Source organism: Daphnia pulicaria, chromosome 7 (genome assembly GCF_021234035.1).
Source record: "Daphnia pulicaria isolate SC F1-1A chromosome 7, SC_F0-13Bv2, whole genome shotgun sequence".
NCBI classification, from domain to species: domain Eukaryota; kingdom Metazoa; phylum Arthropoda; class Branchiopoda; order Diplostraca; family Daphniidae; genus Daphnia; species Daphnia pulicaria.
Genome location: NC_060919.1, coordinates 7,356,755 through 7,371,838, shown reverse-complemented (window position 1 = coordinate 7,371,838; position 15,084 = coordinate 7,356,755). Strand labels below are relative to the sequence as shown.

Here is a 15,084-nt window from a genome sequence, read left to right as displayed (position 1 = left end):
ATACTCAATATCTGTATTTTTTTCATCATTATTAATATTTGACATTGAATTCTCAATTTTAAACTTTCCATTTAGCATAAGTGTAGTTTTATCTATCTTTCTTCGAGAAATAACTTAAGCGTTCCGACACCGAATGGTATTGAAACTTCTCAGCTTTCCCCGTCCAGTAACTTGCCGTTCTTAAAAGCTAATTTTTTCCACTATCAATCCACTTCTAGTAAAGGGATTTTCCCAACGACTTAATTAATTTCATTGGGCCACGAAGTTGGTTATTGTTTGATTTATTTAATTTAACTGATGAAAAAAATATTGAATGAAGGCTCCAGCTCACAGCTGGAATGACATGGCCGTTTTCAAATACTCGGCAAATTTTTTTCGCAATCTATAAGTGGTAAATGATTTTGCTTAACGTGCAATTAAATTGGTCTCCGAATTTAAAGATTCCTGTGTTAATTTTACCGATCAAAATTTATTATTTCAAGCAGTGGAGGACTTTCGTATTCACTTTAGTTAATCAATAAAAGATGGACTGATGGAGATTTTTTAAATATAAATGAGATGTAGGATATCAAAATATCAATATTTTTTCTTAAATTTTGTATGCTTTTTATTTTAGTTCTGTATTTCGTTATTTTAGTTTTAATTTATAACTAACCCCTTATTTATCACTTACAATATGGATGCGGTAATTATAGTCCATCGTTGGGCGTCCGTTAAGTGGAAGCTTAACGAACGCCTTACTTCGTTAAGTGGTTCTTGCTCCATTATCAATTATCTGTAAAACAATTATTTTAAGAGATATTCTATACATATCCAACAATTGTTGATGAGAAAATTTAACTTGGTTGAAATTAAATGTAAGGGATGTTTATTGTTTTCAGATACAGCAAATTCTGACGAGCCCCAAAGTAAAATTCTGAGCAGATTCAATGAACAGATTGGTAAAGAAGTTCACGACAGTGCCAGGTGAAGTAAAAGGTGTCAATGAGTGACAGGTGCCCTGAGTGGAGCTCGCTATTATGTCCTCTTCAAAGATGACAGAATTGGTTGGCGAGTTGTATAAAGTAACCACCCATTTCAAATTGTATACTGCACGACTGGAAACTGAGACTGGAATTCGTCATGAAAAAAGCGTCCCATACTGCCCGGAAAAAAACGGAGTAGCAGAGAGGTTCAATCGGACAGTGTTTGAAGCAGCCAGAAGCTCATTGCACGCAAAAAAGTTACCATTACGCCTATGGGCGGAAGCCGTAGTCTATGCGGTCTACACATTGAACCGAACTCTATCCAGCACTGGAAAAGCTACACCATACCAAACATGAAATGGAGAATCGATCAGGTGAAAACTGGATCCAAAAGGACGTGAACGAAGTAACATTTTTGGGATACTCAGAATCATCCAAAAGCTACCGAGTCTTTATTCCGGAATCTCAAACGGTACAGATAGCTCGTGACATAATTTTTTATGAAAAACACAAGGCTGAAGAACAACATGAACCTGTTGAACCATCGACTCTGTTTATGCATCCACCAACTTAATCTACACGAAACAAAATCGACAAAAATTGATTTCTTGCCAGTCACCGGTTCACCAGTTCACCAGATTCCATGTCCACAATCGAAGAAGAAACTGTGCCACCCTTCTGTAATCACGGAGGCGAGTCGGTTGAAAACAGCAACATCGAAGCAATACCAACATGATGTACAGATGGATCTTCAAAATAAAACCCAGTCACAACAACACTCCATCACGCTTCAAAGCTCGGCTGGTTGTCAAGGGGTACACATAAAAGCAAGGCATAGTACTATGAATAAACGTACGCTCCTGTTGTCAAGCGTGACTTCCTGCGGATCCTTCAATCCACCATAGCCTTACTCAAATTGGAAATGATCCAGCTTCATGTGAAACAGCCTTCCTGTACAGAATAGTCAAGAAGAACTCTACCTTGGATAAACTGAAGGTTTTGTCCTGGCCGGAAGGGAAAAAGAAGTTTGCAGGCCCAATAAATGTCCATATAAATTCAAACAAGCAGCCCCGGGTACGGAACCAAAAGTTAAATGAACATTTATAATTATTTGAACTTTTTCGAAGCACTGCTGATCTCTGAATTTAATTCCGCCATCGAGAGGAGGAACTCCCGCTCATAGTCATAGCTTTTTGGGTCGACGACGGCCTTGTTTGTTTTAGCAGCGCAGAAGTCATCAGAGACATTCTCGACCATTTGAACACCTACTTTGATATTCTGAAAAGTAGTTCCCTGCATTATGTCTCCTCCACAGAATAAAAAGAAGTCATCATAAAAAAACTTCAAGTCGCCCAAGAAGAAGTCACCAAAGAAAAAAAATAAAATGTAACAATTGAGGTTATTTTATGTTAAAACTGCATTCATAACATATGTTTCAAAACCCTTTGGTTCAGATGAAATAATGTTTTGCAAATATATTTCAGGTCTTCAAAAAAATGGAATGAGGAAGAATATGAACTTTTAATAGAAGCAGTCAAATAAATAACAGTAAAAACAAACGCCAAGGTGGAGATATCAAATCTCATTAAAAATTGCACTGTGTTACGTTACAGTAGGTTTACCAATCTCTCGTCAGCAAAGGTACTACATATTTATTTAGTTAAAAAATCTGCTGCAGATGAAATGGAAAATGATGAGGAAGTGGAAAATGTTGACAACGAGTATTTATTACATTCAAACGACGAGTCATTGCTACCAAACGATACACAATTACTAATTATGAACAACGAATCCTCTTTGAATAGCAAAGATTCTCTACAAACGCCAGGTAAACATAAACGTCTGTTTAAATGTTCTCATTTTTACACCGTTTAATTATATTGACTGTTTAATGACATTTCCAATTACGATATTATATACAGGTTCCAGCATGAATGTATCATGTAGTAAAGATGTATTGACAACGAAACAAATATTGGATTCCATTGCTTCAAGTCGAAGCCAGAATCTGTTAAATCTCGTTTTTTTGAATCAGTGCTCAACTTAAAATCGACCCTTACTGTTTCTCAAAACATCGACACCCACTCCTTCAAATTCATCATCAGCTCGTATAGTGTAATTGTTGTTATTACCATATATTTGTAAATTATATGCTGTTAGGGCCTGTTACACTATTTTATTTTCCTTTTAGATGCTCTTCCTAGTTGTCCAGATAACCGTGTAAAGCACAAAAGGAAATTAGAAGAATCTCAAGCAGAAAAAGATATGTCGATGCTGGTGTCGCAGTTGATTAATGAGAAACCGAATCATGTGATTGAGAAAAAAGAAGAACTTGAAAGGTGAAGTGACGAAGGAATGGAGAAATTATAACATTTTTTTTGCCGATAAAGGTATAAATGCTTTAAAATTATCAATACGTTGAGGTACAAAAATCTTCTCCTTTATAGTTGCCAAGATCAATAATAAGAGCATAAAGGACGATGTACGGTTCCAAATGGAACAATTATCATATGAAACAGGGAAAAAAGAGAAGGAAAAGCCCAAGATTAGGAAGAAGAAAGAAGAGGACTGGTTGAACAAAGCTTAATAATTCTTTGAAATTAGAATGGAACCCATTGTATTACGTTACTCAGCGTTATCAAAATCAGCAATACAGATAATTTCGAGCAATTATTCTAATGTCATTTATCTTCCTCGTCAGAATTTCTACCTGTATCGTTGACAATGCCCCTCTGCCATATGGCTCTGCACCTTCATTTGAAAACTATATTTTAAACTTACCGCGAATCTTTTTGGCGACAGTTGTGTAGTTCATTCCTTTTCCTGGCCGCAAGTAACTTCACATTCATATTGGTTTCGAATTTTTATCATCAAAATATCAAAAACGCGAATCGCAATCAGATGATGTTGGCACTCCCAGTAAGCTGAAGACAAGAAGAACCCAGCCCCATCCAAAATTTTACCGAGGCAAGCCCCACACAACAACTACAATAAATTTATCACCACCCTTTTTACAATTAGTTTCACGGATCATTCACATGATAATCACACAGACTCACTGCTGCACTTTAGTAAATGCCAGCCCTGAATTATGGCCAAACAATCCCCTTTTTCCTATCTCAAATTTGATCAGACTCAGACTGTACGGGATAAAACATTTATCCGAGCGCACGAAATGAAAAGACAGCACTACCGCAATAATGACTTCGTAAATCAACCTAGCAATTGTAAATCTTTTTTTTTTTTTTGCTATTTCATGGATATAAATGTAGAACCTCCTTCGCTGGATGCAGAACAATGCAGTCGTCAAGCTCAGCAGTAGATGTGGGTGCTGGGAAGTCTAATGAAGGAAATATTTGTACTAGTAGTGCTTCTTTTTCGACAGCTGAAGGGATTCAAGATATACCTGCAGCAGTTATTGATGTAACTTCATCTTCAAACACAAAAACCCCATTCGCTGGATCCAGAACAATGCAGTCGTCAATCTGAGCAGTAAAATGTGGGTGCTAGGACTCGAAAGTGCAGCAGTTCTACGGCACCGACCTCTTCGTCACTAGTGTTAATGGTGGGACCCAATTTTTAGGTTGTGGAAAAGATCAGATGTGGCGAATGGAGATTAGGTAGGTCAAAACTTGAAAACCAATGAACGTGTTGCTATCAAATTGGAGCCCTTTGAATCGGAAGCGCGCCTTAACCTAACACAGAGGATCAATATTATCGGATGATGTGGTGTCACAGCAACACAACTGGCATACCGGAGGTTTATCATTTTGGACCTTGTGGCAAAAAAGTATAATGCACTGGTCATGGGGCTGTTGGGGCCCATCCTCGAACATCTCTTCATTTTGTGTGGTCGGAGGTTTCTTTGAAAACTGTCCTTAAGATAGCGTTGCAATTGATTGATAGAGTAGAGATGGTGCACAGTCACAATCTTATCCACGGTGATGTCAAATCATGAAATTTTCTTGTCGGCCTGAGTGATAATAAAAAGGAAATGTGTACAGCTCGGTACATGAGCATCAACACTCGATCAACTTGGCAAAGAGCAAAGCAGACGAGACAATTTGGAAGTTTTGGGACACATGTTTATGTATTTCTTGCGTGGTAGTTTGCCATGGCAAGGCAAATCAATTAAATCACAAAATTGGCGAAATAAAAAGTGCTGCTTCCATTGAGGCTCTGTGTGAAGGCTACCCTGAACACCTACTTACGGTATGTCAAGAATTAAGACTTCTTCGAGAAACCGGATTACGATTATCTTCGCAAAGTGCACCGCGATCTCTTTGGCTGGATGAGTTATATCGACGATAACGAGTTTTACTGGACCAAAAAAACCATGTCAACTCCGGTGGGATCCCCGTCAACTAACCAGGCAGTCGAAGCCAAACCACTCGCTGGATCGGCATAAGTCAGGGTTAAACAAAATTGCAGAGGCCTTTTTTTTGTTTGGCCTTTCGAGTTGTTATACATAACCAGCTTTCATGAGAACCGCGAACATCCCCCTACATTGGGTTCTACATTTTCCCGCTATCTCTCGTCAAACGGGCAGCAAGGGCAAAAAGAAAGAAAAAAATCTTTGGCCGTTTGGAAAACAGCAGAAACAACATCTTGATATGCACGGGTACTTTTTTTTGGGGCGGGGGGGGGGGGGGGTAAGTGCGAGATTAAGAAGGGAGAAGTGAGCTCGTTATACGACAGCTCTTCTAGTTTGCAGAATCTTGACCGAATCAAACGTTGTCAGCGCCTCAGTGTCAGTGAACTTGTGAGTTATTTTTTTTCTTACTTTTGAATATTTGCTTGATCAAGAAAATGGTAGCTGCTTGGTGGCTCAGCGTCTTATAAACTGGGAAGGTGTCAGTTGGTGTTGGGAGGAAATAGGCCAGCCTCTTATCTGCTCTTATTATATTGCACTGTTTGGACGGTATTTAGTGATTCCTGTAGTCCAATGTCCAATTTAAATAGAACAGCCATAGAACTTAAGATATAGAGGAAATTACTGGTTATATTCAGGGTCAATACGCTAACTATGGAAGGAAAAAGAAAATTCCTTATCGAAACTCTATCAATCAAGGTTTTACCTGGTTTAAAATTTGAATGAGAATGAGTAAATTAATGCAGAATTTAAATTTAATTTATTGCTAATGTTTTTCAGCATATTAAGACATCAGAATAAGTACCCTTGATGCCAAGGATGACTATGACATAGTTTATTAGATCCGTATGAAACTACTATAGAATAGCTGACACCACTGAGAGTACTAAAACTGCCAATGAAGCCCTCCTAAGTATGCACTACAGGAACCGTACAGTACAAGCCTCATAAATAGATGATATAACAGTGATTGGCTGGATTAACAAGATAATATGGCATCACTTCAAAGTTTTGTCCTTAAAATTAATCAAATATTTGTAATTTTAATTTTGTGTTGTAGAAAGTTGTTGTTTAAAGAAAGAAGGTTGACCCAGAATACCCAGGAGGTGAAAACCTTGGAAAAATTCAAAACTGTTGTGTTCCTAACTGTCATTTCAACTACAAAGTACCGGAAATGAATAAAAGTCTCTCAAAGTATAACAGTTTTCCTAATAAATTGACTGAGTGGTTATTATTAACCATGTTCATTCACATGAAGCATCCAGAAGATTACCAACATTTGGGCATGTTAATGCCGAGAGCATTTCTTCGTCACGGTCTACCACGCTGCGGTAAAAGTTCTTGGTTCATGCTATCACAGATATAAGCCTGTATTTTATTTATTATGCGATTCTTTTTATTATTGCGCCTCACGTTTATAATTTTTTACATTTTAGTAACTAGAAATTCTTTTTCAAATTCCCTTTTTTTCAAAGTTGTCGCTCCAGTTTCTTTCTGGTCTATCTGGTTAGTCTGAAGAGCAAATCTCTTTCCTGTTTGAACAAGCGACTTCTTCCACTCCGAGTATAATATTTATTGAAGAAATTGTTAACATTACGCTCAAGAGAAAAATGCCTCAACGAAAGATGGGACGAATGATTGTTGCCCAGCTTCTCATCTACATGAATAGAAAGAACTTTAATATTGTTCACCTACTTTTCTTTAATACTATACACATTTTATGAATATATATATTGCCGGTATGGGTCACACATCCAAATGCAACCCTGATACCACGATATTTTGAAATATGATGAAGATACCTACCAAATTTTCAATACAAATTTGAAAATTGGTGGAATGACCCTTCTGTATCCCTGTAGTCTACCATTGCGCTAATAGAGTAAATACATAAGAGTTATATTGCAAATATAAGTCTCCGGAATAACTATCAAATTCTTTCATCTTTTGCAATTGTTTTATTACGACAAAGTAGTAGGTAGCTCTGAGTTATGTGTTGTTCCAAAATCGAAACTAGTACATTTGTATCCAAATACTTTCCAAAGATCGAGCGTTAAGCTGGCGGTTCAGGAGAGAGCTTAACTGCTAAATTACAACATTTTACGTAAGCAATTGTACTCATTCCCATTTATATATTGAGGAATTATCAAAATATGTAGCTGATGGTTTACAACAGTACCGGTACGGGTACCTCACAAAGATACCAAGTTGTCTTCAAAATTTTCTGGAATTGAGCCGCTTGAAGACCTCATAAGGATGCTTAATGATTAATTTGATGTTATGAATGCCCGCGTCAGCCAATCGACGAAATTACCAATAAAAATTGGGTTGATTTGAATCATGGCGCCATTCGGTAGGCCTATGTACTAAAACACGTTTCCATTCTTCATGTTTGTGTTTATTCCTTTTTGGCTTCTAGATTCTATCTAATTTATATATAAATGTCTTGATGAGATGTGGGTTAGTAGGAAAAGAAATTTTATAATTTTTGGTTCTATAATTTAAGTGTGCACGAATCTGTTGCGTAATCAACCCGAGCGTAAAATTTCGAGAATTCTGAAATTCCAACAATTGATTTGGAGTTTGCTGGTTCTTAGTATGCATCGCTTTTATATGATTTCCGAGATAGGTTGATTTGGTGGGAGTAAAGGTACACTTATCACAGCCAATAATTTTTTTTTGTCTTCTATCTGCCGTGCTTTTGGAGTATTATCGTTGTTACGACTGGCTGATGTACTATCATGCAGAGGTTTTTTTTTCCTCTTTTTATTTCTGTCTCAAGAGCTGTTTCCAGATTACCAACTTGACTGTGTATCATGGAAATTGAGACCTTCATCTTTTCAATTTTTTTTCTTTTTCGGCCAAACGAATTTATAAAATTTGTTGCTGCTCCTTGACGTGACTCAACCACCAGACTTGAGATTCTATGCATATGGGATGCTATGTAGAGTACGTAGCCACCAGTAGAACAAAATTGGTTCCGACCCGTGTTTGGCGAGTAAAATAGGCACATGTTATTTGATAATTGATAGAAACACGGACTAAGAGTGTACGTGGAAGTTATAACGTGGAAAAAATCATGTTTCTTTTTGTTTCCTCCCCCTAAAAAAACAATAAACAACATGGAGAAAGTTCTTCAAAAAATTGAGGCGGAAATGAGAAAAGAGACGACGAGCAATCCTAGCTATTTTTTCCATCCATCACTTAAATGCGGGCAAAATAACCTTTGAATTGAAAGTGTGGATCGACTTCACGACTTGGAACATCGAACAAGGGCTGCCATAATGATAGTTCTGTATATATATAGGAGTCTATATGGTATTCGTGCTAACATGGAAAAAGAGCTTAATCATGATAGAAGACAACAGGTGTTTGCCGGTGTTTTCCAACACTCGATGGAAAGAACTGTGTGTGTGTGTGTGTGTGTGTGTGTGTGTGTGTATTGTTTTTTTTTTTTTTGTTTCCAAGGGCGTTAACCAATTCGTGAGTTTGGACACCAAATATTACTAGTTTACTTCACACAGGCACTGCCTGCCTGCCCACTTTCATATCACCATTTCTGGACATGTTCACACACACACACAACCACAGACAGACACACACACACACACACACATACACAAACTGAAATTGTATATCGTACTTCTAACTATTTTCCTAGCCCTCTTCCTTTTTCATTTTTTTTTTACTTTTTTGTATGTTTTATAACTCACGTTTGAGTTATCGCAAGACGGTCCTCCCCTGAGAGCAGTCAACGCTTGGTTTGGTTGGGAAGATGATTCATTTTTCGTGACTGTGATTACCCGTGTTCAGGTTGTCGTGAATGTCGTCGATTCAAGGAAACTTGTTCGTCTTCTTTTGGTCGAACGCATTCGTACGTTACGTGTTCTTTTTTGTATATCTTCAAAATTTCAAGTGTCCCTCTTATACGTATTTTATTTTGTTACTTTATATATTTGAAGTTCCAAAATTTTGATACTAGTTCGTGGATTTTTTTAAGATTATCAAGCCTTATTTCAAAAATGGAAGAGTTAACAAATGGTGATAAATCTATCACAATGGGCCCAGCAGCCTTGATCGAAGAGGAATCAAGCTTAAACGAGACGCTACCCATTTTGAACCATGGGATTACTGCATTACCAAAATCAGCATGCCACACATGATGAATCGTGTGTGGCTTCTCAATTGCACCTGCAATGCAAAAAAATATTAAAGTAACGCAACCACTTCAGCCACTAGCATAAATATGAAGAAAAAAATCCTCAGTAAAAACGTTAGGTATCAGCATGATCTTTCTCGGATAGAAAAAGAAGACATAAAAACGTAACTCATCACTTGCAAGAAATAAAGAACGCTTTTATGAAAATGGGACATTTATGGTATTGTTCGATTAAGAGGATCGCAGAACATTCGTTTTTTTCCAACTGATTTTATCTCTTATGACACTCGTCGGGCTTATCTCATTATCCATGTTGTCAACTACTACCATTTTTTATGATTTTTTTAATTTTTTTAAATATTTTAATTTTGATTTGATTTGGATTTGAAATTCTTTTTATTTTTTAAGATTTGATCAAATCCTAAATAACCGTCAAATCCAATACACTGCTTCTGAGTTTTACTTTGATTCTCGACAGAATTCGTTTATACCTCAAACAACCCTTGGATTTTCTTTCAGCCAAAATACATTTTCTCATAAAAAATTTGTTGTTTGTTCAGAAAAACTTAAAATAATAATATTTTTACAGACAACATATAATGGAGCTTGTACCATTCAACGGCCCCCATTGCTGAACCATGTAACTACCAAATGAATAACGTAAGTGATAATTGAGGGGTTATTTATAACATAAATCTAAAATAATTTTTTTTTAAACGGACCAGTGCCTGTTAATTAAGCTGTCAATGCGATTGCAATTGGATTTGCAGCCAAAGCCCTGGAGCCGTTCGCACGCGTATGTTATGATCAGACCAGGTTTGTTTTAGCCACAGGCGTTAGCTACCCTTCCACACGGGTGTTTTTAATCCGTTTAGCGCATGCTTGCATTTCGGGTTTTCTTTATTTTTATTATTTTGTTTTGCATTGAAATTATTGAAGTAGTAGTGAAGAATTGAGTATTTTTACTATTCTTCGTAGACAAAAAATTAATGCAGCCTTGTGTCGTTTAAAAAAATTGCCGTCCATCTACCGGTCAAAAATGTAATTTTTTATTTATTTTCAATCTGTTTGCTCTAGGCTACCGCCGTTAATTTTCACAAATCTGGTAAAAATATAGATCTAAATCTTTTTCAAAAGGAAAATTTTTAAGCATCATTTGGTCATTTTGATTGCTTTTCACCCAACTTCACGGTCCAAAATATTTTTTTCCAGTAATGTGTTAAAGTCTATTGGTAACCGTCAGTTCATTTCAAATAATAGTCTCCATACCGAAAACTTTTTCTGTTATAAATTGATAACCCCCACCTCTCTTAATGTGTTCTACCTTGAATGTGGAACTATTTCCGTATGTAAAATTATAGCATTTATTATAGTTATTGATTACCAAGTTAAACGAGAAGGGGAAAGTGACGTGCGAGTCATCGAATACAAATCCAAAATTTAAGCGTACAAGTGTTTGCTAAATATATGCACTATTTTTTATAAACATTTTTTTTTCCTAATATATTTTGAATAGCTGGCCAACCCTGGCCTACCGCATTATTTGTTTAAGGATTGGTTTAGTTATACAACCTATAACATTTTTATGTATAACAGTTTTCTGGTGTAGTCTAGTTATGTTTAAATTTTTTTCACAAATTCGTTTAGTCAAAAGTAAAAGTTAGCTTTCGAAACGGTTGACAAGAGACCCATTGCTACCGCCATTTAATGTTATACAATTTGTAGAGATTTATACCAAAAACACTTTTTATAGAAAAACTTTTCCGTAGCGTTGGGTCAATTGAAAAAAAATTGAAAATAATTTGTAACTACTTCCGTTCTTACCAGCTGTTCGGTATAACAGGATCGTTTTAAAAAAAATTTGGGGGGGGGGATTTACTTGTGAAAATTGTAGTAATTACTTTTTGAGGGAATGGCCAAATTACCACTGCTACCGTTGTTCAATGTTACACATTTAATAGAGTGATGTCACCAAAACTTTTCGCATATAATAACTTTTTGGTATCGTTGGGTCGTTTGTAAAAAAAAGGATGTATTTGTACTATCTAACAGACAATAAGTAAACATTTTTATTTCAAAAATGCCGGCAAAGGTTTAACTAATTTTTTTCTTATAAGTACAAGTAGGCTAGCCAGAACGAGTGTCTTCCTAAACAACTTTTTCATGCACTGGCGTTTCAGAAACATCAGAGACGAAATAGCCTAACAACATCCAGGAAGTGGTGACATCGGCCGCACTTACCTATTGTTTACGTACGTGACTCCAATTGTCATTAGTCCTCGAATTTTGGCAATCTTCATCATTCCCGAATGTGAGTATTTCTTATATAGTTGATTTGTCCGACCTTCTAAGGTTGCCGGACCGAAAAGGTTTTTTTGTATTGTTTAGCAAAAGACCCATGGCTTCCGGTTTTTCTATTTTATACAACTAGTAGAGCTGAATACCGTAAACTTTTTTAGTATAAATTTTTTCGGTACCGTTGGGTCTTTTTTTAATTAATTGAATATTCATATTTTTTCTTATTTAACAATTACAATTTTTTTAAGCTTTCGGTTAAAGCCCTTGGCTACAGCTGTGTGATGTTAAAGTAGTGAAAATGCGAGATAATCAAAAATTTCCCCCTAGAAAATCTGATTAGTAGCAATACCGGTAGCTTAGGTCTTGTTGAAACATGTTTCTGCTACTCCGTCACTGGATTACTAATTGTCTTGATTTTGGTGCAAATGTTTTTGTCTGGGTTTATGGCATGGCTTTATGTAGAGAATCGCAATAACATTCACCTTTTCCAGCTGTTCTCATTTCTTATGACACTCTTCGGGTTTATCTCATTATCCATGTGTTCAAGTATTACCATAATGCAAGAAGGCAAGCGTTTCTATCTTCCAATGTAAAATCTGTTCTTTTTGTACACTAAAATTAGTCAAAATTGAAACATGGCAGTGAAGGCTTTCATTCATTTTCCCAAAATCCATTTCCAGACTAGAAAATATTGGTTTTCAAAGCTCACATTGACATGCACAATGTTGTAAACTTAATTGTTTAAAATGTGAGTCTCTTGTCGAGAAGAAGTGGTTAAATGGGCTTGGGCATACCTGTTTAGAACGTATACCAGTTTTTTCTTCTCAGTTGCACATGAAATACAAGAAAAAAACCATTAAAGTAAGGCAAACATTACTAACTGATCATATCGGATCTACCTTGAAGAAACATTTTCTTTCAAGTTGATTTATACAATGTGTAACTTGAATCGCCTAGATGATCATCACCTGTGAATCCATAGTGGGACAAGACTTGTAAAAATTTTTCAGTCCCTCTTGTCTAAAATATTCATTAACTTGAAAATAAGCACAACTAAAAACCGTTATTCGATAGTTACTTACTGGTAGGTAAGAGGTGCACCAGCCATCAATGTGGCAGGGAAGCCAGGCATGGTTTGAAATCGAACTTCCATTGGGCTCAAAACAATATCAGCATAGAACTCAGCAGAGGTAGATGCAGCCAATTGATAAAACTACGCGACAGTTAATTTATTTGAATTTAACTACCGACTTTATATTATAAAGCTGGCAACATTTTTCGTCTCCTCAGCATACATTTTCAATTGCTTGAAACGAACAGTTTATCACGTCAAATTTTTTCACTTGAAAGCTTATCTTACTAAATCTACAACTTCTCTTTAACTAAACAAAGGTATTAAAAAATTATTTTATATAATATTATTTTATATTTTTAACAGCTTTTTTTTATAAATTATAGGACATCTAAGATGGATCAGAACGTTGAAAATGGAGGAAACAATGGAGTACCGGATTTGGTAAAAAATGTAAGTGTTTATTAGTTTAAGTTTAAGTATATGATTTAATCAAATCTTATTATATTTAGGTTCGACCGATTCCAGTTAATCTGGCCGTAAATTCCATCGCTGTTGGATTCGCGTTAAAAGCGTTAGAACAAGCTTCTCGAATTTTTTTGGATTTTGGTGCTGCTACCTTGAGCAACAGTGGCAATGCACTAGCGTCGATGATTTTTGTTTACATGATCATTCAAGTTAATACTGGCTTGTTTCATGGTGCGGCTAAATTTGGAAAACGTCAACAACATTGGGCGTTTTAAGTTTCTTTTATTTTTGATGACACTTGTTGCTGCCATTTGACTAATTTTAATTGCAACAAAGACTTATCGACTGTGTATCGATAAATATCACGATAAATAAAGATCATCTTATAATGACAACCGAAAATGTGGTAATTTAATACAGATAATTATTTGGTAGTTTGTTATTTACATGTGATTAAAAAACAGGAATCGTCCAAATCCAACCCAGCAAATCTTACCAACCCGACCATTGGGGATGTTGAACAGGGCCACGTTGACAAACAAACAAAGGTGAGTGCAAGTTAAATTTTCCACCAATTTATATGATATTTATTTTCTATATAGACCACGAAACGAGTGCATGCAAACATACCCATTAATGCAATGGTAATGGGTTATGTAGCTAAGGCGTTTGGAGATCTGCTGGAAATTGCAATCAATCTCATGCGACCAGACTTTACGAAGAATGCCACGGCTCTTACCTGTTTGCTACTTATCTCCCTCCTTCTGCAAATAGTTGTTGGAGGTTTTGTCTATTTCATTGATATTACTAAGGAGCAACACACCCTCAAGTACAAAGTCTTGTCTAATTTGATGAATTTGCTCGGGTTCATAAATGCATTTTTCACTGCCACTCTGGCAATAATGGAAAAACATGGCTATATATGTTCAACTAAGATAATCGAGTCTTAACTTGTCACTATTTTCAACCTTGCTGGAAATTAAAAATAAAATTTTGAATGGAGCATTTCAGTAAATAACTGTTGACTTTTCTATTCTACCACCAAATTTCATATTTAACACATGCAAAAATATAATAGACACAATCGACAGAACTTACCACCATTGGCAGTTTTGGTGACCGGCTTCACTTTGGGCTTTTAATTCACATTTGGCTCAAAACAATATCAGCAGGGGCAGATGTAGACAAATAAAGACCAGATCTGTAGACATATGCATCTTCCTCTCGCAAAGCATTGGCATGGGCAGTCTTGAAAGTCTCATGAGATTAAAACTTGCAAACTCCCTAATAAAAATCAGTTTTTTTTAAGCTGCTTAAATCGGGCTTGCAAAATTAGATAACCTGAGCTGAATAACCAATAGCAGTAGGGACCCAGCCTCGGACAAGCCCTCTCATGCCCTCCTCAGCAACAAAGACCTGTAGAACATTACACATTAAACATTTCTTCAGACTAAGGATATCATATAAAATCCTTGAATCCAGTGACAATTAACTTGTATTTTTCTGGGTTGGTCTCAATTCACCACTTTACCAGTCCTTTGCCTCGCAGTCAGCACTAGTAAGGAAAGCATTTTTCTTTGCGGCTTCCCACAGAGAATTCATTGCTAGAAACAAATTCAATAAATAAAAAATCTATTAAAATTTCAATAAATTGTGAACCTAAAATTAAATATCTATTGGCTTGGTGTCTTTGGTGACCTGCAGAGTAAGAATTCTACAAAATCGGTAGAGTGAAAGAAAAATCACCTCA

General features: G+C 36.1%; 1 pseudogene; it reads left to right on the top strand.

Moving 5' to 3' along the window:
* The first annotated feature begins 2,648 nt into the window (after window positions 1-2,648).
* Window positions 2,649-5,373, top strand: LOC124348560 (annotated as a pseudogene).
* The last annotated feature ends 9,711 nt before the right edge of the window (window positions 5,374-15,084 follow it).